This window comes from Pogoniulus pusillus, chromosome 22 (genome assembly GCF_015220805.1).
Source record: "Pogoniulus pusillus isolate bPogPus1 chromosome 22, bPogPus1.pri, whole genome shotgun sequence".
Taxonomy (NCBI): domain Eukaryota; kingdom Metazoa; phylum Chordata; class Aves; order Piciformes; family Lybiidae; genus Pogoniulus; species Pogoniulus pusillus.
The window spans coordinates 7,019,031-7,046,052 of record NC_087285.1 but is presented as its reverse complement, the minus strand read 5'-3'; the positions used below and the strand labels follow the sequence as shown (position 1 = coordinate 7,046,052).

The 27,022-nt window shown below is 37.8% G+C and overlaps 1 protein-coding gene across 38 annotated transcripts in view; it reads right to left on the bottom strand.

Moving 5' to 3' along the window:
- TENM2 (teneurin transmembrane protein 2) overlaps nt 1–27,022 on the bottom strand; it is a 1,869,083-nt gene that overhangs the window by 704,863 nt on the left and 1,137,198 nt on the right. The window lies entirely within an intron of this gene.

Below are 27,022 nucleotides of genomic sequence, written 5' to 3'. Positions count from 1 at the left end.
TAGTAATTTTACAAGAAGAAAACTTGTGTTTGTCAAATGTTACAGAAAAGCTTGAGGATTTCGAAAGGTTTCTGATGAATGTGAGGAATTGGGCCACCTGAATCAGATTTACACATTTGCTTGCCTCAGAATTGGAATGAGGATTTTCATTTATGACATACACACAGTGTATGTACATCTGTTAAAAAAGTTCAATTATCAGCAAAGCTGCTCTTGCAAATTAACTTGCACACAAGTAGCTGACAATAGCATGTACAATGGAGGTAAAGATGTTCTCATTACGTAAGGGGACTTTCATCAACACACTTGAGTTCCAGATTGTGAAAAAACCCCCAACCTTCAAATGGATCACAAATGATAAACACTTTACTAGGTACTTATGTACTACATATATAGACCACGTTCAGATATGCTGAGAGAAAATGCTGAGCAGAAACCGCAGATATGTGTGTATGGCTGTTCAATTCTGATGCAGGATACTCGACAGTTAAAGCACCAGATGCTTCTTGAAAGTGCATTTAAAGGATGGTAATGTTAAATATCTTACATACCACTAGCATTGAGTTCATGATCAAGGTTTCCTTAACAGATGACTAAGACTTTATGACCTGTAACAGTAGAAGTCATGTTCGGTTGTGACTGCTGTTTTAGCAGTATGTATTCAGTTATATATCTAACAGGTCCTTCTGCTCACTCTATTCAGCTAAAAATTCTGAACACTGTGATATTCAATATTTATAGGAGCTTGAAATAAATTAATAGTAAAGTACACAGAAAGTGAGTGAGGAATAGAGCATAAAAAACTTCATCAGTTGTAAATAAAAAAAGGAGGGGGGGAGAAGAGCAAAGCGAGCAGGTCTCTAAGATCCATTGTGTTTTGAAGCTTAGTGTCTTTCAAATGGGGCCAACATCTTGTTTACTGCAGTTTACTGGGGGACGGGCCTTAGAAGCAGAATCTTATTTATAATTGAAAGTGCATCGCACCAGGAGTAGCCATGATACACTCAAATACTCAGGCTACAATTACTGGGACATTTTATGAATCTGTAATTCATAAAAGAATGCCTCATGAAAATTCAAGACATCAGCAGGTCTTATGTAGGTTACTTGTAAATATGACTTTAAAAATTAATACATATTCTTTCTGGAAGAATAAGAATCTTCTCTGAGGAAACGACAATGCCATATGCAGTTGAACTTTGACACTGAGAGCTGAGGAAGTATTGTGTAGCTAACACAAAGTGTAATTTCAAATGTTTTGACTTAAGAATTTATTCAAATGACAGTTCCATCTTCTACTGCTATTTATAAAAAGCCTTCCCTTTCCAACCCATGACAGACCTACCACGCTTGCTCCAAGGTGACAAAAACACCTTTAAAAATATTTTACATTCAAACAAAACATCTAATTCAATGGCAGCAGAAGTGACTGCAGACAGAACAGCACTACCACTAATCCACAGGTATGTGAAACAAAAAAGGCGGCAGGATAACTCAGACTTTCTAAAGATATAGATAACACTCACCACTTGTGAAATCCATCCAGCTCATTCATGACAAGTTACGCTCAAGAACTGCCATTAAATTGTAACAGAGGAAAAGTTCATGCTATCACTGAAAGCAAAGAGCTGATGTCCCTGAGCATGTCCCAGAGCAAGGTGCACCAGGGGAAGCTCATCCTGGACTTGATTTTTTAAGATCTACTAGCAATTGAAGAGCCAGGTGAGGAATGTCTACACTCATGACATATGTGCAGACTATATTCCTTTCACAAACACTGGCTATTGGCTATGGATGCTAGTCTGAGAAAGAGAGAAACTGCTCTGCATGCAACACTTAGCAGTCACTGATACAATGAATAATTTCTGTCATGGAGAATCATAACTGTCTTTTTATGGTCAATTATAGTAGGCATTGGATTCTTGTATCTCCTCTGGAATTGAGGATGTAGGATGAGAATTTTTGCAACCAACAATGTTTTATTACATCTAAAGTATAAAGAAATGTTGTGCATCCTTTTCTATCAAAGATGGAACAATGAAATTAGGAGGACCAAAAAGTGAGAAAACACAGGGAGGTGGTGGAGGCACCGTCCCTGGAGGTGTTCAAGAAAAGACTGGATGAGACACTTGGTGCCATGGTCTAGTTGACTGGATAGGGCTGGGTGATAGATTGGACTGGATGATCTTGGAGGTCTCTTCCAACCTGATTGATTCTATGATTCTCCCACTGTTTGCATTATGCAAAGCCTTCAGTAAAAACACCAGCTGGAAACAATGGTAAGTTCCTAGGAGAAATAGTAAATTCTAGAGATCATTTTCAATCTAATTGTCACAGGTTTTTCTCTCTTCAGCATTAGTTTACTGATTTTAAACTTTTGGGTTTGTTTTTTTCTGTACATGAATTATTGAATTATTCATCACTTCATATACACACTGAATCCCTGAAATTCAGACAACTTTAAGCAACAACACAAATATCTTAATAATTATGACTATTTCCAGGAAGCGTTTTTCAGTCCACCAGCTCAGTTCCACATTGCTCTGAAAGAGTTCTTTAAAGAACAATAAGAAGTTCTTATTAATAAAGCCATGTTTCTTTTGCTAGTCTGACTTGCTGGCATCCAGCATGAACTCCAATATTTTGTGCATATTACTGTTAATATGTGCTTCATGGGCAGTGGCTGCTCTTTTCTTTTATGGTGGCAATCAATGACTGCTTTTCAGTAGTTACGAGACAGAATCCTACATAAAACCAGCAAATCATATTAGGCTTCTATATGATCCTTGATCTTTCGCCAGCATGTCTGATCTATTTCCAGAGTACATGAGTCAGGGTATGTGCCTTGGTTAATAAATAAACAGTTCCTGTAAAACTTCTTCTCTTCTCCTGCTATCTTAACCATGTTGTTTGAAGAAATCCGTGTTGGATTTCAAATAGGATCACTTCTCTTTTCTTAAGAGAACCTTAATAGTGTCTTAAGTCTGAAATTTCAGAAATTAAGTAAAGCTCTTTTTTCCCCCTTTTTCTAGTGAAGCTTTTAGCAAAATATTTCTCTGTGCATTGCACAGTATGTTATCATCATGATCAGCACAGGTTTTCTAAGTCCCAACAGCCTGGTCTCTCATGAGTGAGAAATTTCTCTTCTCCAAATGAAGTGAAAAGATAGTGAATGTGCATCAGAACTAAAATAATGTTCTGATTGTTGAGTGCCTTTCCAGTTCAGCTCTGGCCAATATAAAAAATTCTAGCTCACTACGCTTAGTAGTAAAGGTCTGTATCAACTGGAACATGGACTATAGCTTCCAAAATAATTTCAAGTTACCACTAAACATTTAAAGCAGTTAAACAATAACACTTTAGCCACTGACAGCTTGGTCTGCTTTTGACAACTTCAGCAAACATTTACTGAGCAATTCAATTAAAAACCTATTTTGGCTTTACTGTTATATATATATATATATATATTACAGTATAACTATTTTAGTCAAGTAAACTGCTAGTTTAATCCTTCATGATCTGCTTGTCTATATTTCTGTCTGCTGCAGAAGTGGAAGTACAGGTACTCTTCCTCAGGACAGACCTGCTGAGATTAGTCGTAGTACAGCACAAGAGACTCTTATCAGCTGAACGCAGCTAATGTGTATCAGCTGCTCATATTTCACACCCACAGATTGTGGGATGGAATCAAAAGCTACTTTCACCAGTACTGTGCAGGACAGCTGTTTCATAAATTTCGCCACTTTTTCAATGCTGCTATCAAAGTGAAACAAATAACGCAGGATGTGAGCAAATAATGTATGCTTGTACGCAAGGTACTTCTGCTTGTGGATGAATTCTGCTAAGAAAGGTAACTAAGTCACATTTTTTCCCTACTGGCCTCATGACCTTTCATTTATGAATGTCCAGTTTATAAAAAAAAATATGGTGACGACTTCTGCTAATGTCTAGGATTTCTAACTAAGCATGGAATACTTTGTCAGTAGAAAAGAAAGCACAGATCAATAGGCTGGAGAAGGATCTGAGCAGTGCAACAATCATGCTATACATGTCAGAGCTGAGCAATTTCCACACAAATAAAATAAAGCTGCCATCAGCAAATAGTTTCAGCCCTGAAGTGCCAGACTACCGCTGTGTGACTGTGCTACAATCCCAAGGTCGCTTATGTGGAGAGCAGGTAGCTTGACACTCGACAAGCCAATATCGCAGCTCTGCTTTTACATATAGTTACTGCCCAAGAAGACAAAGTTTCATACTTCAAAGTGACTTCCACGTTCCACACCCCCTTCACCAACAAAAGAGTCCAAGACAGGAACTCAGCAGAGATTCCCCCCTCCCCGCCCCTTCTTTGTATTTAGCTTGTAACTTTGTATTTCGTGAAGAAAAAGAAGAAATAAAGACGATGCAACACTTGTATCTTATAATTTGTTGCAGCCTATGGCTTCCGTCCTTTCACCAGAACATCACAGGGGTTTGACAACTCACTAGCTTTGCCTTCTGATACAGACAACTGATACCTGAGGCTGACAGCATCAGGTTGGGCCTTGAATGAGATTCTGAAGAGCTAATGTGACTCAATCTTACAATTCAAGTGTTGTGCTGTAGGATGATAGTGATACTTTTTCAAGGCAGGAAAGCCAGCTGTTATTACAAAGCTGGCTTTCAGTTTCTCACCCCAAAGCTGCTGCATTTTCATGAAAGCACCTCTTTAGTAATAGATTCTGCAGCTCATCTACAGCTTGAGATTGACATATCAAAGTCCTATTCACTTCAGAGATGTTTGTGGTTTCTTTATCATCTTATATTCCTAGAGGCTGAATGGTCTAGCCTTCTGTCCTACTGTTCAGACCATCCATGCATGTTATGTCAAACTAACTAACCCATTTTAATGAGATCCAATATTCAATTACAGTGTCAATCTCTGGAATCTAAATCATTATTCAACATTTTAAAATAGGATAAAATATATGAATTTTAAAATCTGTGGGTCACTACCAAATCTGAGTAACAAAAAGGTATATTGAGAGAATTTTAAAGTTTGATGTGAGAGTAAATGAGAGATTTTCAGAAGAATTCAGTACTCAGGAGTTCTCCTCCTGCCAATTCTATCCAGAAATTTGAGGGCAGTCAATATCTCACATAATAGAAATATTTGACAGTGCAACCATTTCTTTCAGTGTCTAACTGATGAACAAAATTTTAAACCCATTGCTCTGCTGGCTCTAACCACAGTGTCTAAAGGTCTGGGGTTAACAATAATCAGATATGAAACTTCAGATATGATAATGAACAGCTTTCATGAACAGCCTTAAATTCATGAAGACAATAACCTCTTCTCCTCAATGTATGCAGCATTTCCTATGTGAAGCGCTACTATAATTTCAGCTGATCTCTAATCTCTTTCTGAATCATACAAGTCTTGCAAGCCTCTACTCTTGTACAGGGTAACCAGAGTTTTTTGACATTTAAAATACCTAGTGGCATGACAAGACTTTGTATTTGCATATACATAAATTGTGTCAGGGAAACTAGATGAGTGACAAACCATCAACAACAAGCTGCAGCATTGCCTGTGGCTTTCACATGAAGCATGGCTGCATATAAAAACATTACATTGTTGAGAGAGAGCAGCTTGACTGCCACAGTCCCTGTTTCATACACACAATCCTGAAATAGAAAATGTCTCTTCTAGAAATTACTGTAAAGAAGAAAACTGTTTATTACATGTATTTGAAACCTTTTTCTGTTGTCAATCAGTTGAGAGGAAAAATGTTTCCTTTCTGATATAGTATTTGAAATAAGCTTCCAGGTGAGGATTTTCTTTCCCATCCATCCCTGACTACGAGCAATGGTATCTCCTGAGGTTAAACTAGGCTGTGTGATGCCTGTGAAAGGTTCGTTATAGCTTACTACTGCATCCCACTGGTGTACCTTCCGTCTCTCACCTGAAGAAGTAGCTGCACTGTACAAGTAAACTTATGGCTAGTGCGAATTAATGTCACAGAAAAGTAAAACATGATTTTGTTTTCATGTGACTGATAGTGCATATATTCCTCAGAATCACAGCAGAATCCAGAGGGACATTTCATGCAGCTGAAACAAGCAACTCATGCAAAACATCTGCAGCTTAACCACATGACAGACCCAGTGGTGATTTCACAGTTGCCAGTGAAACAAACTCTGATTTCTTCCAGAGAGAAAAATGCTTCTGCAAAACAACCTGGAACGTTTTAGACCTTGGTGTGTGAGTCTTGTGAGAGCTGACCAAAGGAAAAGGAGAATAAAGTAACAAAGAAGCTAGAGCTAAAAAGGAAATCAAACTAAAGCTTAAAAATCCCTTAAAGCTAGAAACTAATGCACAAAGTAAAAGCACTTTTGTTGCATAACACCCTGCTTTGTCTCCAGCTAGTAAGGTTACCTATCGGACGAGAGAGTGCAGTAAGTGCACAAGTGCCCAATTTAGCATTTCATGCTTTCAGCTAAGGCATTTGTACAACAGAAGATAAAAATGGAATGGGGAAATAGGTATGAGATTCCCTTGCTGAAGGTTTCTTATTTTTCCAATGATAGCAAATTCTTTTTTCAGAATTGCTGATGGGTACAAACTGGTATCGCAGGGAACAATGGATCTGTAAGGGTCAGAACTGTAAAAGGCTCCCATATTTCCCTGCTTCTGAAGAGGAGGGAGTAACTGCTTTCCATAAAGAGCTCCACTTCAGCTGCTGGGAGAGGATGAGTCTGTCACTGCATCCCATGTCTGACTCCCCAGACTGCACCTGCTCTGTAACCCTCGAAGAGCCATCATAAGTAGTTCTTCAGGAAAGTTAAGCAGTTTGGACAAATGCTCACCTCACTAACACAAGCTACCCAGGAGGTCTTGGGGCACACATCAGCTCAACAGCAGATATTGATGGATTCAGAGGGAAGGGTTCTGTGACATACCCTTCATCAAAACCTGACATTTGTGAATGAGGAGTACAAATGGATTTTGGAGACAAAAGAGTTGTATTTGTTTCATCTTCCTGCCGGGTATGTTTGGAAAGGAGGTAGTCAGGAGGTAGTTGTGAGACAGGAGAGTTACACTGATGAGTGCTTGGTAGGTCACTGCAGATTCAACAGACATCTGTTATGCACCTATTCGTCAATGATCTCTAAGTTTATTTGTTGGGTTTGTTGTTTTGGTTTGTTTTTTTCCTGGTTGCAAGTAACACAGTCACATTCCAAGTGATTTCTGAAACTATGGAAGCAGCTAATAACCTTATCTTGAATCTTGTTACAGAATAGCCTGATTGTCTATGAAAGACTTAAAGTATCTCTGTACCACTACTTTGGACAAGAGTAAACAAATGGCAGTTTAAGAAAACTCCTTGAATCTTGTTACAGAATAGCCTGATTCTCTATGAAAGACTTAAAGTATCTCTGTACCACTACTTTGGACAAGAGTAAACAAATGGCAGTTTAAGAAAACTCCTTTGGTTTGCATCGCTGATCTGAACGTCACTTTGTCACATTACCCTTTGGCTTGATGTGACCTGATACTACAAAATGACTCATGAGTCTTAAAGAAAGAGATCATCCCCACCAAGCTTTATCACTTTCAGAGCCTCATATATTACACAAACTTGCTTCTACCTCTTCTGTAAGGAATTCCTACCTGAAAGAGGTTACAGGCTACACCTTTCCTATTTGTAACTTCTTGTAATTACTGCCTCAGGTAGTAAACATACTTTGCCTTCTGGCTGCTGTGACACACCGATGTCTGCACTGGATATGAAGCTATGGATCTCAAAAAGAAGAAACCATAATTGTGCTGAACTGCTAACTAGTGAAAAATTACTAATTGTTATGCCTCCATCAAATCTTTTCAAATCCCCTGTGCCTTGGTTATGCTAAATCTTCAATAATGCAAAGAGACAGTAAGTTTTAGTGATATTTCTGTGTGATACACTTGTTTGTTAAGATGACAAGGAAGACTGCTCTTATACTGTGTAGTTTGGGTTACATAATCTGGGAACATGGAAAAAAAAATGCATCTGTCAGGCACCTGACTGAGTGTTTCTTACCTGGATGCCTACATAATGGTATTAAGAAGAAAGGGGGGGAAAAAAAAGGAAACAGTCCTTTGCGATGGCTCCCGTATTGTAGTTACAAGTTAGGGGAAGAAGTTGCCCTATACCTTGCAATTGTAAATTTAGTTGCATTTGTAGCAGCCAACAACTTTGAGGTACGGCCTGTCATCAAGCCCAGCAGCCATTTACCAACACAAAAACACAATGATATAATTACCCCAAAAATAAATAGGATAATCTGCAATGCTTATTGGCTTTGTTCTGCACTCTGCAAGCTCCTGAAGGTAACAAAAGCTTTAAAGACACGGATTATTACACTAAAGCACCCATAGGCACGAAATCTTTGGTGTTTAAGTATTTTCTTGCAACCGATTATCTGTCACACAAAGGAAGTTATCTTTCATTAACAAACCTCTAAGAGCATCAGTTAAGGAAGCTCCAAAATTCAGCTGTTTCAATTGTGTTTAGTGGCCAAACTGCAACAAAGAGGTGAGTACCTGTGCTACCTGATTTTACATACAATAGAAATACCTAAATTAACCATTTGGTCCCCTGTACAGCAATTAAAAGGGTGAAAAATCCTTAGCTTAGAAATAATTTTACCTAGACCTCCTTGAACTGTTTCAAAAACTCTTCTTCCTGTCCTGCCCCTGCAGATACAGTTAGCCAACAACACAAGCTGCCTATCTGGGGAATATCAGCTAAATTCCTAAAATATGACTCTATGACTACCTGCAAAACTTCCATCATATTAACTTTGTTATATTTTAGCAGTAACTCTAAAAAGAGAGCTTAAGACAGTGTGGCACTTGTGGAAATGGTGTCAGCTATGGAAACCACATTTTCATAACGAAGAAAGCACATCATGTTGTCAAGCTTATTTCTCAGCAAAGCCATGCAATATTTCCTTCTTTCTTGGAAGTCCCTGTGTTCTGAGTTGCTATTTCAAATTAACCTAGATATGGAGATTAAACAACCATTTGGGAAAACGTGCTAATCAGAGGGAAATAACAATGTCTAGTGTTTCTCAGCCAGAGTGGCTTTGGTATGGATTAAGTTTATAGCACAGAAAACGGAGATGACTCTTAGAAATAAGAAATGAAACCATCTATTTTCTGTGACCTCCTATAGTAAACAAGGCTTGAGCACAGCAGCTGTGAGAATCCCCTGCATATGCTAGTGGATGGCAATCCAGGGCTGACTTGATTTCAGGCTGCATCCCTTGTGAGTGACTGAAAAGCTGTCTTATTCATTTTGTGGCCTTATTCCAGTTGCCAAGCTTCATTTCCCCAGTCTTGCAATCCTTTGTGCTCACAACTCTGCATAGGAAATCCCTCAAAAATTCCCTTCATTAACATAAAGCTAAGTGCAGAGGTGACTTTTGTAACTAGCATCTTTTACTGCCATTTTAAGGTTCACACGACGTAGTGTGCTTGAGGCATTGAGTAGCAGAGAGCTGAGTCAGGGCAGCTCATTTCAGATACATGTTTAAATGTGGCACTGAGGTGGAGCCTCCAGATGGGTCTTGTGTTCAAGAAGACAGATGAACCAGACTCACAAGTCTGATGACAAATCCACACTGTCAAAATGGCCTTTGCAGTCAAGTCGAAACAGAAAAGGGAAAACAAAGAAGTCATTTGAGGTTCTAGAAGCCACTACTTCTGTGAAACAACATAAAGGTCACAAAGTTGTATGAATCTGTCATCTCCTACAACTGTGGACAGCAGAAGATCAAGGGACACCTCCAAATCTCAGCCACTGGCAAATAATGATACATGGAAGTTGCTCAGCCTCCCTGCAAGGGATGACAGAGGTTTCACAGCAGGAAAAGATACCTGCTTCACATGAATTACTCAGAGTCCTCAAGTGCCTTACTCAGCCTTGGAGTAATGCCACTGTTCATACAAAGCTCAGTGTAGTTAAAAAATAAAACCTCTCATATTTAACCGGCCATGTCCCTTCCCATGGCTGTCTTGATTTCTGCATGACTTAAAAGAAATGTTCATAATGGGGTTTTAAGTAAGATTTTAGAGCTTTTTAGCATTTTGTTTTTTTTTTTAACTCTGTTTTTCAAAAGCACACATGAATAATCAAAGCAGAAAAAAACGAATTAAATCAGCAAACGCAGTAATTTCTATGTGTAAAATAGTTTCAAATCAGAAATTGAAGTTATATTTATACTAATGACAACCTTAACATCCTAACAGGCTCCAATTTTTGCATAAAAATGACACATTTTAAACATCCAAAAGCTTGATGTGAATTTTATACTCTGTTTATGTTAAACCAAAAAAAGTGAACTTAAAGTAATCATGTAAATTGAATGATAATAAGACTTCTTTTATATTTTTAGACTACTTCAAATGAATAATTTAAAAGGCATCAAGCAAAATATTTTATTAACATAAAGTTAATGGTATATTTTTATAGTATCTGATTTTCAGAAATTTGTGCTAAGGCATTATCATAATCAGCTCATGTCAGTAGTATACCAGTTCACATGCTTTTATTTTTCACTGGTTAACATACTCCCTGGCACAGACGTTCATTTGAAACCTTATTCCTAGGCTCTCACTACCACCTTTATTAAGATGCTTGTCATTTGTTAACTTTTACAGAAATTTAAACTAAAAAGGGTCTAGCTCTGTGAATTGAAATTTCTGCTAGGATGCATTTCAAAGACAAAAATCAAAAGCTCAACATTGGGAAATTCTACTGCACTCAGGCAAAGACAAAGAAAACAAAAATTATCAGCTAGCGAATGCATTACAAAGCAGGTATTGTGAAGCTGAGACAGGTATAGAATGTGAAGATATTTCTACATCATTCCCAGTCTAGAGAAAGAAGAAAGCCACCTTTACTCAGTGCCAAATTGAGGACAGGCAAAACGATCTTAATAGCTAATGCTGGGCTTCTAATTCAAACGTTTGTGGTTGGCTTTCTTATGTTTTGTTGATGTTGTTTTTTGTTTGCTTTTCAAAACAGAGACATGGTGTCATAACCCTTGGTGAAGAACACTTCAAATGTGCTTTTTCTCCACAGTTCACACTAGTGACAGCAGCTGTCTGCAGGATGACCACAACTTTCAGCTTCAACAGTAGAGCTCATGCAAAATCAAGTTCATTCTTTAGGTTAGCATTTTCAGATTCTGTTCAAAAGTGACAGCCATGACACTTACTATGGTATGGGTTTGTAGAACCCTGCCAAATCTACATGTAAACTATATTTAAATCCACAGACCACTTCTTTCTTTTTCTTTAAATATTATTTCATATAACCTTCTCGTTTTTTTTTTCTCCTGAGAAATAGGGATATCCTCTTAATTTCTTTTTATGTCTTCCCAAAGGAGACATACAAAACTCTTGTCAACAACCATCATAAAAACAACACTTACTACTCTTTGGCTGCACTTTCTTAGGTCCACAATGTAATTATCTATTCCGAATGACTACTTTATCATTATCTCTGATGATGAACACACCACCCTTCAGAACTGGATGGAGCACTGACACTGGCCTTGCTGGAAAAAGAGTGAGCTGCCCTAAGTCATGTCACATTACCAGAGACTGAGCAATTGCAGGCTTAAGGGTATAGAAACAAACTTGGCCTGTTTAATTACCCTTATCAAAGGACCTGAAACTTTGATAATATACTGCTTTAAAATGCTGTAAGATTTGAGAACAGTTCAAATTTAAAATGCCAATTGATGATTTGTCAAAATCATAAAAAAAAAAAAGAAAAAAGAGGTGGAGTATGTAGCCTTATGAGCCTTCTTCAGTGCTTCTGTGCCTTAATAATCATCCAGTAAACACTTGAAGCCCCCTAAAATGTTCAAATGACTAATTTAAAAAAGAAACAAAGCAAGATTTTTCAATGTAGAGTCCTGTGACAGACTTCAAAGATCCATTGAAAAGAGAACACTTTGTGATGGAAATGTTTTTCCTCAGGGGTTTTCTAACAGCATTTGAAATTTTATATGCTTTCCTCTTAATATTTTGCCCATTATATTGCCATCTTCCCTACAGCAGCAAGAAAATTATTAAAAGATGAGAAGATGAAGAAATCCACAAAATTGCTTGGTCTCAAGTTTTGAATTGGGGAAATATATTATTTTTTTCCATTCAAATGAAAAAAATTAACAGTCTGTAAGCAAAGAATTATGAAATTTAATGCAATGAAGTCTCCTGAAACTGTTATTTATTAAACCCTCCTAGATGTACACCAGGGTTCCACCTGGAGTTCCGTATCTCTGGCAGTGAAATTGATCCTGTGCAAAGACTCAGCTCAAAACCTAAGCATTACCTGAAACACCCCACTTAGATTTTGAAATCTCAGAGGTTTTTAATTCTCCAGAAACTGAGGTTCCTAAATATACATCTTGTGTTGGTGTATAGTTGCATCCTTGCTTTTAAAGTACAGACACACACATCCACCCAGATATCAGTTACTTCTCTGATTACAGAGAATAAAAATGAAAAACAAAGAAGTCTAAATGCAGAAATAAAATAAAAAAGACCCCACAGCTGCCTAGTTCTTATGTAGGATAATACACAGAATAGTCAACAGACTTCAGCATTCTTGAAACATTTAAGCTATTCAGAACCATTCTGATTCAGCTTATCACCAAATTTCCAGAAACTCATACATGAAAAAAAAATTCAATACAAAGAAATATCTACCATTTCTCAATCTGAGAATTTTCCTTTCAGAGACATATCAGAATCTTTTTTCTCTAATCCCACGATACATCAATTAATCATTGAAAAGCACTACCAAGTGAAGTTGTACATTCTCACTTCCTAAGACTGTCAGAACCAGACTAAATGGATTTCTAAAATACACTACTTGTAAAAGTAAGTGATTAATTTTATATGGCTGGAATAGGATAAAGACTTGGGAGCAGATCTTGAAATCAGATTACACAATGTTTCTATCATGAATTCATGTTTCTAACACCGTCAAGATGCTGAACAGAGCATATAGAAAAGCAAAGTCCAGGGAAAGCTTCATTTGGCATCCCCTCTGCATTGCTGTGTCACCTACATTAATTTGTGAAACACAGAGCAGTGAACATGTTGTGAAAGGATTGTGATGGCTGGAGAAATGCTGCTCAAGTGGTGTGAGGCCAATGAGAATATTAACTCTCTGGAAATGCTGGTAAACAGCTGTGGAACAAGGAACATTTTTTAGCATGCTCCAGAGGTGAACATTTCAAAATGATGGAATTAGGAAAAGCAAATTGATCTCCACACAGACTTTCTTTATATATTAAGAAATGCAAATGTCGCAAATCAAACTTGCACTCAAAACTGGGCTCCAGTGATGCTTAAGATCCATGCTGAGGGAAAACATCCATCCATTATTACAAAATAGTTGAAAATTAAACTCCACAGAGAAAAATACCACTTTCATTTTCCTGCTGCAGATTGTTGATATTTCTGAAAAGTTCAAAAGAAGTTGATTTGCTGTCAGGGCTGGCTGAATGGCAAAAGAGAAAAAAAAAACCCCATATATATATACCCAGTAACCATGTCCTGTCCTTAGAGAAACATTAATTATTACAAGCATACCAACATTTTTATGCTGTTTTAGTCTCTTTCTTTTGTTATATTATCAACACCTTCCAGTCTAATTCCATTTAAGGGTACCCAGACTTGAACAGTGCAATCACCTCATTGAAAATCATTGTCACTAGAATTACATCCAACTATTGCCCTTTGTGCTCTTGTTAACAGTTCTTTTATTTTGAGCTAATAACCACCACTCACTGGAAATCAAGGATACAGAAAGGTTCCCTTCAGCCCTAGCAAAAGGCTCTGTAAAGAATGTCTGCCCTTGATTCACCAGCTACAGATCTTTGTGGATATACTAATTCCTGAAGGAAAAAGGGGAAAATAAAGATCAAATAAACAAACCTGCCCTTTTTGCTGTTCTGTATTGTACCCAGTCATTATCCCCTTGTCCAAGAATGAAGAACAACCAGGATTATTAACTTATCTGGAAATTGTGGGGGATTGATCAAATTAAACAGTATTGGAAAATGTTCCTAGAAATGGTTTAAGGATGGCTGGAAGTTCCCTACCTATGACTGCAAAGAAAGTAAAGCCAAACAACAAAAAAAGCTATGATAATCTAGAAGAGAACAATGTTAAGATGTTTCTGACCATCTCACTTATCAAAGGAAGAAATTTAAACCCAGAACTGGCTTTTTTTTTTTTTTTTTTTTTTTTTTTAATTGTGTTTTCTTGTAAGAGAACAACCCTCTCACTGGAAATGATTGTAAAAAACACTGAATCTGGTTTAACCTAAGTAATTAGACAAATTATTGTTTTGGAGAGTGGAAATGACCAGACTTTGCAAATCAAATGGAAAGGCTTATTGCAAACAGAAAGCTCAACACCAGGTCTCCAGATGAGATGATATGCACACAGATGGATGGAAATGTTTTGGTGGTCTTAGTTCTTTACTGTTTAATGCAAGTAGACAGGAAACAAGATCCACAATTTTCCGAGGCCTCCATGCTGTGGTTATTTTCTGCTGAAAAGCACAGAAATAAAAGCTTTCATATGTATTTTTGGAAGTAGAATTCTTACAGTGGTAAAATAACTGTAATCAAGAACAAGCTGAATATGGAGTGTAGGAGGATAGGAAAGGTTTGTAGGGCTAGAGGGCCCTGTAGAAGACAAGAAAGTCTCAAGTAAATACTACTTTTTAATGGTGCTTTGCAAGAAACTTCCTGAATTAAAAAAATAAAACAAATATCTTTTGAGGTCTATGTGAGAACATTCCTTGTAAGATGCTTGTATGGATTTTTTTTTTTTTTTGGTGAGTATTTTCAGCTGTTACTGGATTTATACAAACTCATATACATCTCATTTCAATTAGAAACCCATAAGCAGCTGGGATAACCCTTCACTGCACTTGTACCTACACAAGGAGTAATTCCTTATTGCTTCATTCCAAGATGGAAGAATGTTGGTGGCCCAAATCAAGAATATGCCATATACTTGAGTGATTAAAGCTGTAAAAAACAACCATCAGCCAGCCAGTCACAATCACAGAGTGTCAGGGTCTGGAAGGGACCTCAAAAGATCATCCAGTCCAGCTTCCCTGCCAGAGCAGGATCACCTATACCAGGTCACACAGGAATGCACCCAAGAGGGTTTCAGATATCTCCAGAAAGGGAAACTCCACAATCTCCCTGGGAAGCCTGCTCCAGTGTCCTGTCACCCTCACAGAGAAAAAAAAACCTCTCCTCATGTTTACATGAAACTTCCTGTGCCTTAGCTTCCACCCGTTGTCCTTCGTCCTGTCATTGGGCATCACCGAGAAGAGCCTGGCTCCATCCTCCTGCCATTCACCCTTTACATATTTATAAACATTGATGAGGTCATAGCTCAGTCTTCTCTTCTCCAAGCTAAAGAGCCCCAGCTCCCTCAGTCTCTCTCCAGAAGAGAGATTTTCCATTTCCTTAGTTATCTTTGTGGCTCTGTGCTGGACTCTCGCAAGGAGTTTTATATCCCTCTTGAACTGGGGGCATCAGAACTGAAGAAGATAGCTAGGCTATATCTGAAAGCTAAAATTCACATCTGTGTCCTTGTTTTGTCCCAATACGATGATCAGATTCAGAATTTTGGCTCACTGTCAGTAAAAAAAATGTTTTAAAAAAAGTAAGAGCAAAACTGTTGAGAGAAATGGTGAACCTATGGGCTTGCTACTCCACAGGAGGTTTTGCACAATTCATTTACTCCAGCCAACTGCAAACAGCTCTCAAAAAATTCTCTTTCTCCTTCTGTCACGACTAAGCACACACACAAATACTCTTTCTCAACTGTGTACTCACATCCATGCTAGGGAGACTCGGCATAACTATGCTCAAGCTACCTGCTAAAAAATTTGTTCTTTGTGTACACATCGTTCTATAATGACTCAAACAAATTCCTGCTTCTCCATTGTTTGTTTAAACAATGCCAAATTTTTCACAGATTGAAATACAAAGCTTCAGTCTTATCAGAAGAATTAGTGAGGGAATAACAGCAGTGCACATACAAAAGAACAAAGTACTCAGGCTTTTCCTTTATGTTTTCTTTTCATCCATCCCCACAATATAGGAAAACATGCGACTGTATGTATACACACACACACACACAAAGCTTAGATAGGAAATTCAGTATAAAGTACAGACACAATGCATTGTTGTGTGACTTCTGAGCAGTGTCAGCTGTACCTTTTTCAGCTTAGTGCTTAACTTCTCTTAACTCTAAAAGGCAAGAATTTTCATCAATAGCAATTTCTCTGCCTTGCCTTATTATATGTTATTATTCAATTCAGCAATTACAATCGATACAGAAATAATGCTTCATCTGTTGATGGTAGTCCAAGGAAGAATAGCAACAACAAGTGGAAACAATAGTTTTAGAATAGGAACAATTGAAGATGTAAGAGCAACTTTCCATACCAACTGCAGCAGTGCATATTCGGTGGATGTGAAGTGCATAGCTAGACAGGTAACCCAAAAGCTTCATTCATCTTTCCTTAAACCTCTGCCCTAATAATAACAACAAAAATGTTTGTAAACAATGGAACCACTTGTCAGTGCTTAGGCTGCTGATTATATCAAGATAATACCGATGGAGAGTGTCTCACAGTTCCTTTATACCCTTTGTTTTTTACGCACAGGTTTGGAGTGAAGCTGTGGAACAAGAACAATCTTTTGCTCTGTGTGTGTAGTGCATAAGGTAGGGTCCTGATTAGTTACTGGGTTTGCAAGTGTTGTGATGTAATGCAAATAATGAATGACAGCACTTAATTTTTAATTTAAAATAAAATTGTCAAAAGTGATTATTAATTTTAGACTTATCAACCAGAAACAGCTGGGATCTCATTTTAGGAGATCCCAAGCATCTACACTTTCAGATAATTCAAGTGCAGCTGGAGTGTTCAGATTGAGCACCCAATATCCTCAGCCCTAAAATTAATTGAGGATTTTGAAAGTGCTGGCTGAAATATTACTGCATTCCATTGATTATCCTTTGGAGTGGCCTGGTTTTTCTGTGTTGGTCATGGCAGGCGAAGAGGCTAGCTGTCTTCTCTTCTGTCAGGTTGCATTAATCCCGATCTTTTTGAAAGGACAACTGCAAATTAATTCTGTACTTGAAGATACTCAAAGAATCAAACAACCTATACCCCAAAACTTAAATGCTTTTCAGCCTCTGCCTTATTTCCACCCATGCTGCTGTCTGCCCACATACTGTGCATCTTCCAGTAATTTTGTCCAGCAAGAGGAGCCGGGACAAAGCTGCCTTGGATGCTGCCGGTGTTCTTGGATGGTCAACAAAGGGTGCTAATGGACATGGCAGCTGGCTTTCTCCCCCTTGAGGCTAAACATTTTCCCTGCACTAGCTCCACACTTGACTGATCCAAAAGCTGACAGCTGTGAGTTTGTCCTGAAACCATGCTGCAGTAGCTGCTGCCATTTCACAATATAACTCTACTTTCTCATGTGGATTTAGTGCCAAGTACACAGCAGTTTGTGAGCCACGCAGTACAGAAAAAAACATGGGAGAAACAAACACATTTCATTTCAGCCCACATTACCAGTGCTTTTCCCTCTTTATTCTGAGGCTACAAGCTACAGAAGAGCGTAAAATGAACCTGAGGCATTTTAAAAGATACATCAGTAAAATCTGCTTTTGCATGAATGACAAACAGATAGAATTATAGATTCTAATGGAGACTTAACTGGATCAGCTCTTAATATTCTACTGTATTTTATTAACATTTATGAGTGTACTTCTGGTGATTTTCATTAGGAATGAGTTGAGAAGAGTTCAGAGGGAAAAAAAATAATAGACTGTGCCTCTGAAATGAGGCATATATGACAGTTGACTCAAAACTTAGTGCAGTATGTTGTAACTTAGAATTCTGGTTCCCACTATGTAAAGCACGATTCTTTACTTTCACCTTGCAGACCAACAAACAAAGGAAAGCAAACTAACTGAAATCCGTAACTTAAGTCAGGCAATCCACAGACAGCAAACTCAGCATGTGCAATATGAATATGTATAGTACAGTATAGTGACAGCTGCCACGTAACAGCACTCCCTTATATTTCTGTTTCCATTTAATGTTATTCTTACACCCTGAATTATAACTAAATGCTTAATAGAAAAAATATAGCAAATCATTAATGATTATATTCCATTAAGCCCTTAGAAAAGTGGCCAGTCCATCCATTTTTATCAGGGTTTAGAAGGTAAAAAGCTGCTGGAGACTACTTTGCTTTTCTGAGCATTTCAGGAATGTTTGTATGTCTCACAAAAATCATTAACATTTTGAGGAAATCAAACACCTAAATTATATGCTATTTTCAATAATTAAATCGAACATAAAATATTTTCAAAAGATAAAAATTCAATCCTAAAATAACCACCAGAATTACACCAGGCAAAATGATCAGAAATGCTAACAACTCTCAGGAATTCTACCATCTTCACGAGTCAGGCCCCTTCTCACTTCCATGCCTGCACATAACCCTGTAAGTCCAGGGCAACCACAGGTGCCACACCTGACATTTCCAGCTCCTGATCTCGGCAGTCAATTCATTTTGAAAGCTCAAATTATTTTCTCTCTCTGGAGTTCTTATAATAGCTTATAATAACAGTCTGAATCAATTCCTTGAAGCCAAAACTCAGGTCTGAAGAAAATACGCACACATTTATCACAACAATACAGGCCTGGAAAAAGCAATATTACTATAACGAATCTGGAACAAACAATGAGTACTGGGAGAGGGTGGATAACAGACTGCTCCACTGATGCCAGAAAGATTTCACACTGTAATACATGTCTCTTTCTGGTTTAATGCCTTCCCCCCCCATTTTTTTTAAGAAAATCAAAACTAATTTAAATAAGAACTGTGAACGTTCTCAAGCATTTGATACTTCACATATCGCTGTTCTTATTCTTCCAATACCTCACTTAACATTAAGGGAAAGAGTTCTTTTAGACTACAGAAATATTCCACAGTTACAGTCCCAAATATCCGGAGTAGCAGCAGAAGAGCTAAAGCTCAGACAGCAGAAATGCTGACTTCTCCACAATTCTCTCAGCAAAGTGCTTCAGCCTTGAACATCTCAGCTGCAACAGAAACAGGATTTTCAACCTCCCCAGCTCAGACGGTCTTTGTACTCCCTTCTGTGACTGTCAAAGGGTGTTAATTATATCTGACTGTAGCCTGAGGCTTGAGATGTGAGCACTTGCCTATTAGGAATGAACTTTCACATTGCTGCAAACTTGTACCTGCTTTAAAACAGTAATGAAGAAGTAGAAATCCTTTCATTGCCACCTGTCACTTGTGGCCAAAGTCTCTAAACATTACTACTCGTACTTCATTTTATTTTCAGAACAGGGCAAGTGTGAGGAGCATTACCATCTATATGGAAAAGATGAAATGAAACACCTTGAGCTGCTCCATCTGGGGCACCCACAAGGGGTTGAAAAGACAGGACAACAGAGGCTGGTGTCATGCAGCACAGGAACAAGGTCTCCACATTCTCTCATTCTTTATTCTAGTGATATATTCACAGCAGCACTGAAAACAGCTCTGAATATGGACAAGGGGCAATGAAAGGAGCTTAAAATTTTTCAAATAATTTTTGTGGAAAGAGATACATTTTGATGTATTTTGATTAAGAGTCTGTATCAGCCAAGCACTGAAACTCTGACTGACCTCTGCAGGAATTGGCTTCATTCCACTGACGCATGAGCTGTATCTCTGGAGGCTCACCAGAGGGTCCCTCACCATTAGGTGCTATGAATGATTCCCCCAAACCAATCCTGCCTCTCAAAAGTCTGCCCATGTCCGGCTATGTGGAACCAGAAGAAAGAAGGGAGATGACATTCAGGTCATGTGCATTCTCCCTTGTGAGTATTCAGAAAGCCACACGTGGAAGTCTCTTAGAAGAAAAACGTGGTCCCTAAGCTGTCAGCTTCCTGTTCCTAACATTTCAAACCCCATTTTTCTTCTGAATAACTTTTTTATTTCTTTTGCTTTCTCTTTGAGAGAGAACCTGCTCAGGTTCCATTCCTTCACAATGCATCTCCTAAGAGTAGTTCATTAAGTAATGAGTCTTCCTTACTTGCATTGATTTAAGAGAAAAATGCTGCTTTCACCCTCTATTAAATCATCAATATGTCCATTTTATGCTCACTTTTGAGTGTAGAATCACAATTCTAAAATAAAAATGAAAGCACAACATGATGCAATGGTTATTCACCAGCCACAGCCACAGTATTTTTGTAAAATTGACAATTGCTCATTACATAAAATTTATGATTAAGGGACTTGAAAAGGGCTAAAGAAAACATTGCATTTTTTTCTCATTTCCTCCCTTCAGAAAGTCAGAGAAAGAGTGCACAATCACAGCACATATCTAGTCCATCTGATACTTCATTTCCATAAAGTAATGTTTGCTTGTATTCTTAAAAAACAACCAACAGAGATATTTGCTGCTAAGCTGAACTTAGAAATAGATGCTTTAAAAATGCTGAATAAGGAAAGAAATTAGTTTTATCATTTTAGATCAAAACAAGGAGATGGAATTTGAATTGAAAAGTTGTGACTGAAACTGTTAAAATAGTTGAAAATACTGTTGAGAATATATTCTGTTTTTCTGTTCAGCACACATTTATAAGCTGGGTACTTTATGAATCAGATCACAATTAGTGGACCCTGGCTGAGAACGTATCTCAGCATCAGAGTTGCTGATGAGTTATTCATTCTACTCTGCATTATTCATGATGTGCAACTGGTCAGCTAATATCACATACCACTTTTATTCATGGTGTAGACAACGCTTTTAAACTGAAGAATAGAAAATATGCCTACTCATGTGTAAATATCTTTGTTTGTAAGTGGTTAGAGCTGTTCTTACACAAAGAACAACCATTCCACCAGAAAATACAGCTTAAAAATAGCCAATAAGGTGAAACACAAAAAAATCCCTCTCAAATTCAAATAATATTTGTGGGATTTTTTTCAGTAGTTGATGAGCCTTGTTTGTGATTTTGTATGTAATTACAAATAACGAGTCCTGAAAATCAGGTAACTTTATGTGTGTCATTTGGGGTTTTTTTTGTTAGATAGCTAATATCAGCTGAGAACGGAGAGTAAAATTTATATAGATAACCTTCCATTTCACATGAATTTTGTTCTTTCTTATTAACTCAAGTTTGATTTTTCAAGAACTATGAATCAGAAGTCCCCTTCCACATAAATATTAGCACATGAGGATTAATCATGGCTCCACTGGAGTCAGCAGTGATATTGAAGAAGTGATCCAGTGAGGCACTTAAACAACTGCTTAGTGACTTTGCTGGAAAGGTTACTCTTGGCTTGTGTAAAATGCTATCTTGGATATATACTGGATCCTAATAATCTTGGTGTGACAGCCAAGCTGGAAAGCAATAATGAGCAACGTTTGACAACCTCCCCATTGTGCTGTGGGCCACTGCAGCAGAGCAGAGAGCAAGAGCAAGCAGCCTTTCCTTGGGAGAGGTCACAGAGTAGACCTGCTGTGTGCTCACTGCGTGTTCCTCCAGTAAGCAGAGAGATATCTGCATGGACTTGTGTGTAGCACATGCAGTCCTACATGAATTTATATAACTTGTGCCCAAGTTCTCATACATGAACTTCTTATACCTTAACACCTACAAATTTCAGAAGTGACAGATCTTTTAGTAGAAAGTAGAAGACAGCAGATCAAAACATAATAAACTGAGTACGAAGTATGTGATTAAGGCTTTGTAATCTTCTATTTCACCTGAGACATAAAAAAACCCTCATCAATCTCAGACTCTCACATATACTAACACTTTCCCTTGTGTTTATAGTGTGTTCCTCAAACACCATCAGGTATCTGGACCTAGACAGATCAGACAGACTAGTATGCAGCATAAGTGTATTTCTGCTCCACTGGAAATCACCCCTAAAAATCTCAGATTGAGAATCAAATATCAGAAGCCCTATGAGGAGAGGCTGAGGGAGCAGGGATTGTTTAGCCTGGAGAACAGGAGACTTAGGGATGACCTCATTGCTGTCTACAACTATCTGAAGGGACATTGTAGCCAGGTGGAAGTTGGCCTCTTCTCCTAGACAACCAGCAACAGAACAAGACACAGTCTCAAGTTGTGCTGTGAGAGGTATAGGCTGCATATTAGGAAGAACTTCACTGAGAGAGTGGTTTGCCATTGGAATGGGCTGCCCAGGGAGGTGGTGGAGTCACTGTGCCTGGAGGTGTTGAAGAAAAGCCTGGCTGAGGCACTTAGTGCCATGGTCTAGTTGACTGGATAGGGCTGGGGGATAGGTTGGACTGGATGATCTTGGAGGATGATCTTCCAACCTTGTCGATTCTATGATAATTAACATCAAGTGTAGATGTGAGTGTCCTGGCAGTAGGAGATGGATAAAATGGTACAGATTAATAAATTTATGTAATATATCTTAATGAATATGTATATATATAATCTTAATTGTTCCTTCCTCATATATAGTCAAGCATGGATGTATACCTCAAAGTTCTGCTGTGTACAAAAGGTAACCCTCCAGAATTTCATGGTACTGATTTCTACCATCACAAAACTTACATTTTGCTTTACTAGTGAAAAATGCCAGTTCGGTGCTGACAAACAAACCAACATTTAAGCAGATAAATTTCTTCAGTAGTTACTTTCAAATGGATTTTTTTTTTCAACTTTGCATTGTTAAAACAGCCTTGGTCAATCAAACAGAGGTTCCTTGTTGCTGAGTCTTGATTGCTTCCATGACAACGATGCTATTTTATAGCAAGAATATCCTCATAAATAATTAAGATACAGGATGTTATATGCATTTTTATATTGAATTTAAAAGATAACTTGCAGAACTCATTAAGTTTCTTCAATTGTGGTCTCTAAATAGTACTGTTAAATCATAAATATTAAGAATTAAGGTAACTCTGTTCTGTAATGGAGCTCTTTCATAGCAGCTATTAAAGCTCTAGACTTTTCCATTTAAGCAGCACTGAATATGACTGACACATAATTTAGAAACCACAAGTCGTGAAAATCTAATAATCAACAAAAATAATGGACACACACGAAAAAAAGGGGGAAAAAGCCTCATCCATACAGGAAAATAGGAGTTCATTCACAAATGTTATCTCTACCATGGCAAGCACCTGGTATTTCCCAAAGCACTGCAGAATACTTTCAAGCACACGGATACAGCTCACATGTGCTGCCAGGAAAGATCTGCAGGGAGAGGTGATCTTCTGTTGAGGCTTCCTGTTGGAAGTTTGCAGTCAGTCCTAACTTTGCTGCTTTTGAGAATCTAATTCATACTCAGAATTTGTTTTGTACTTCAGTAGCAATGCAATGATACCAAGGGCTGTGTCACAAAAGAATCTGGAGTTCAAAGTAAAATCATTTAATGAATGCATAGCACATGCCTTATTCATTATGCTGAATCCAGCCCTGGAGTTGGGCAATGCATACACTAATTCTCTATTAGAAATGTGATTCTACATTCCTCATTTAGAAAATAGCATTAAAAAAAATCAAGATGTTTGGCTAAAAAAGCTTTCATGCCATTTTGAACTTGCCTAGTATGTTTTTAAAAGCAGGAGATAATCCTTTTCCTCAGCTATTGTGTTTTATTCTGTTGAGGGTTGCTGGCTGTAAAACACTGTACCTCCCTTTAAACTTTTCCATATAACTTGATTAGACAGCAGTAATCTCTAATGCTTTCATGTGCAAATTTAGGAGTGACCCGGAACAAACGAGTTTCCTTCATCGTCATAGCAACCAGGACGATGGAAGAATGCCACTCACCAGGCAATGTAAGGCAAATTTCATCCCTTTGATGTTAATTAACAAATTGCTTTCAGAAAAGTCAATGCGTTTTTCTTCTTTAAATGTTTGTGATAAATTTTTAATATGTCTGAAAATGAAAGAGAAATACAGAAGCATCAGCTGCTGACAGGTGAAGTGTGGACAACTACCTTGGCAGATAACTCACACCTCGGTGCTAGAGCAGCGATGCACCCACCAAAGGGTTTGTATCAGCTGGCTGCTCATAAATCACCTTGGGTAGATTTTGGGACTTGGAGCTAAGCATGAATGCCTCCAGCTAGTTCAAGCCATTTCTAATGCAGTCATGTGAGCCCTGCTCTAAGGAAGTGATCCATCCATTTAGAGTTCCTGGCATGTAAAAATATTAGAATAACATATGGAAAAAAAAAAAAAAAGTAAGGATATGGCTGTAAGCATATCTTAAATAGTTTAAATTATTTAGCATGGAATCCACTTCGATATAGACTTTTGTTTGCATAGTTCTTAGGCTATTCATTACTCTTCTTCCTCTTTCCCCTCTTGTCCTAATGCTTTACAAAATTTATCAGTTCATAGCAAAAATTCCTTTAGGGACTACTGGATTGCTTCTAATTTTTGTGATAAAGCAAGGCTTGACAGTTGTCAGCAAAAAACCTCAAGAAAATCCATCAGGGCTACTGCTGTGAAGAATCATCTTGATTCACTGGCTAAGATACCTAATTCAGACTCTTAAACAGAATATGTGTTTTCCCTTCTCTACCTGGCTCTCTAGGGCATCCAGAATTAGTCGCTCAGACTGTAACTTCAGCACAGATGTCATCAGGATAACTCCAGTACAGTTAAGTTCAAACAAAGCACCCACAGTGTAAACTAACACCCTACAGAAACTGGTTTGATTGCTCTATAGTATCACATCCTTACCAGACTCTGTTAATCTGATCTGTATCTTCTACTTCCTGATGTAACTGCTTCCTTAAATAAGGATTTGTTTGCAGTTAGAGGCAATGCTGTAACTTGAGTGAGTTTCAGCAAAGGAAGTCCAGACTCTGCTATTCACCCGTGTTCAACAGGAGTAGCAGAAACTCAAAGGGTCACAGGATATTCAGGCACTGAACAGGTTGCTTGGACAGGTTACAGTCCCTGTCCTTGGAGGTTTTCAAAATTAGGCTGAAGAAAGCCCTGAAGCAACCTGGGTTGACCTTAGAGCTGCCCTTCCCAGGAAGTTTGGATTTGCAACCTCCCAGGGTCCCCTCCAGACTAAAATATTTTATGATGCTATTATCTGATGTAGTGAAGCTAGACACAAAAATCCCTGTGAGATACCGGATATTATGTTGAATCTGCATGCTTAAGAAATTCCTGGTTTTGATAGCACTTATTGCTCCAAATTACTTTTACTTGCAGCTGAACTGAAAACAAGGCTCAACTGGACAAAAAAACCCCAAGTTTCTGATCTCCAGCAATTACATATATATACCATGAAAACCTTCCCTTCTCTGACATTTACAGGTCCCCCTACTGCAGTGATATTTTGCACCTCCTCATCAGTTAGGAATTATGTCATGAACTCCACAGTGTTGTTCTACAGTGCATTACAGTGAAAGATTCCCCCTAACTATCAGTTGAAAAAATCACAGAATAATTTCCACTTGCATTGCTGTGTGATCTTATTTAAGAAGCTTGCTTTTCTAGAGCAGCAGAGAAAGTCCATTAGAAGAATAAGATGCAGGAATCCCACCAGAGTAGAAGGAAAACCTTCACAGAAGGTAAAAGGTCACAGCTCACCTCCTCACTACTCTGGCTTTAACTACTGAAAACCAAAACCTAACCATGAATCTGCACAGCTGTAATCCCAGGCAAGCCAAGCTGCTGTGCTGTCTGATGACTGACTTACAGCTCACCCTAATGCACCTACACACTACCTACACTTAACATTAATTGTACCTGAGTCTGCATCTGGTGAACTACTAGTTACTGGCCTGTAACTCTCCTTCAAGCATGGCAAATGGTAAGAGTGAATGACAGCAAGAAAAATATCCCACCTTGTACAGGATAATGGGCTGAGAAAAATTTGGTCTTTGAAGATGCAGGAGAACCCTTCGTGCCCAATTCAATGAAAGAAGAAATATACAAGGCAAAATTCTTAAGCTGAATTCTAACATAACTTTCTAAATCAAAAATGAGTCTAAAAACATTCAAAGTCAGTCTATATCTTGAAAATCAGGATCTGTATCTCCACTTGAATTTAGTGTCTGAAATCCAAGTCCTCTTTGCACGCAGTGATACAAAAAGCATTTCTTTCACAAGAACTTATATTATTTCCTAAGGACAACAGAATAGTTTCAGAAATTCTGCATGTTATGTCCTTTGCTCAGATTTCTCTCTTAGTATTTGCTTTTTTCTAGGTAATTTTCTAATTAATTTTTTAAATACACAAAACTGTAATGGCAAAACTATATTTTGATAAGATCTCCTGGTCAAAGAGCTTTAAATGTTTTCTACAAGACAGGTGGTGTTGGGTTTTTTTGTTGGTTTTTTTTTTTTTTTTTTTTACACACAGGAACTTGTTTTCTAAAAGATATAATTTCAGAAAACCACAATTCCAAAATGTGAAAGTTGGGATTTTTTTAACCATCTGAGAGATATCATTCCTATCTCCTAATTAGGGAGTAGGCCAAGGGCTGGGAGAAGAAATCCTGTTTTCTTGGAAAACCATAAAAATATGCATATGCAATACAGTAAATAAAATTAAAATAAACATGAGATTTTAATTCTGTTTACGGGAAGTAGCTGGCTTAACTGTGCAACTGCTCAGCCTTGTACGTGAGTCATGCTAATGTAGGAATTCATTCAATACAGTAAGATTATTTTGCCAAGCAATATATTAAAATACTCTTACCAGAACTTCCCAGAGCAGCCAGTCATATAAATTCATATCCGAGACTGAAAAGAGAAATCAGACTGTAGTCTAATATAGAGCTACATAAGGATCCTTCCCAGCATTCTAAATATAAACTACTATATATCATCTTTGTATGATTAGATTCTAAATTAGCATACTAACCCAAAATTACTATCAGAAT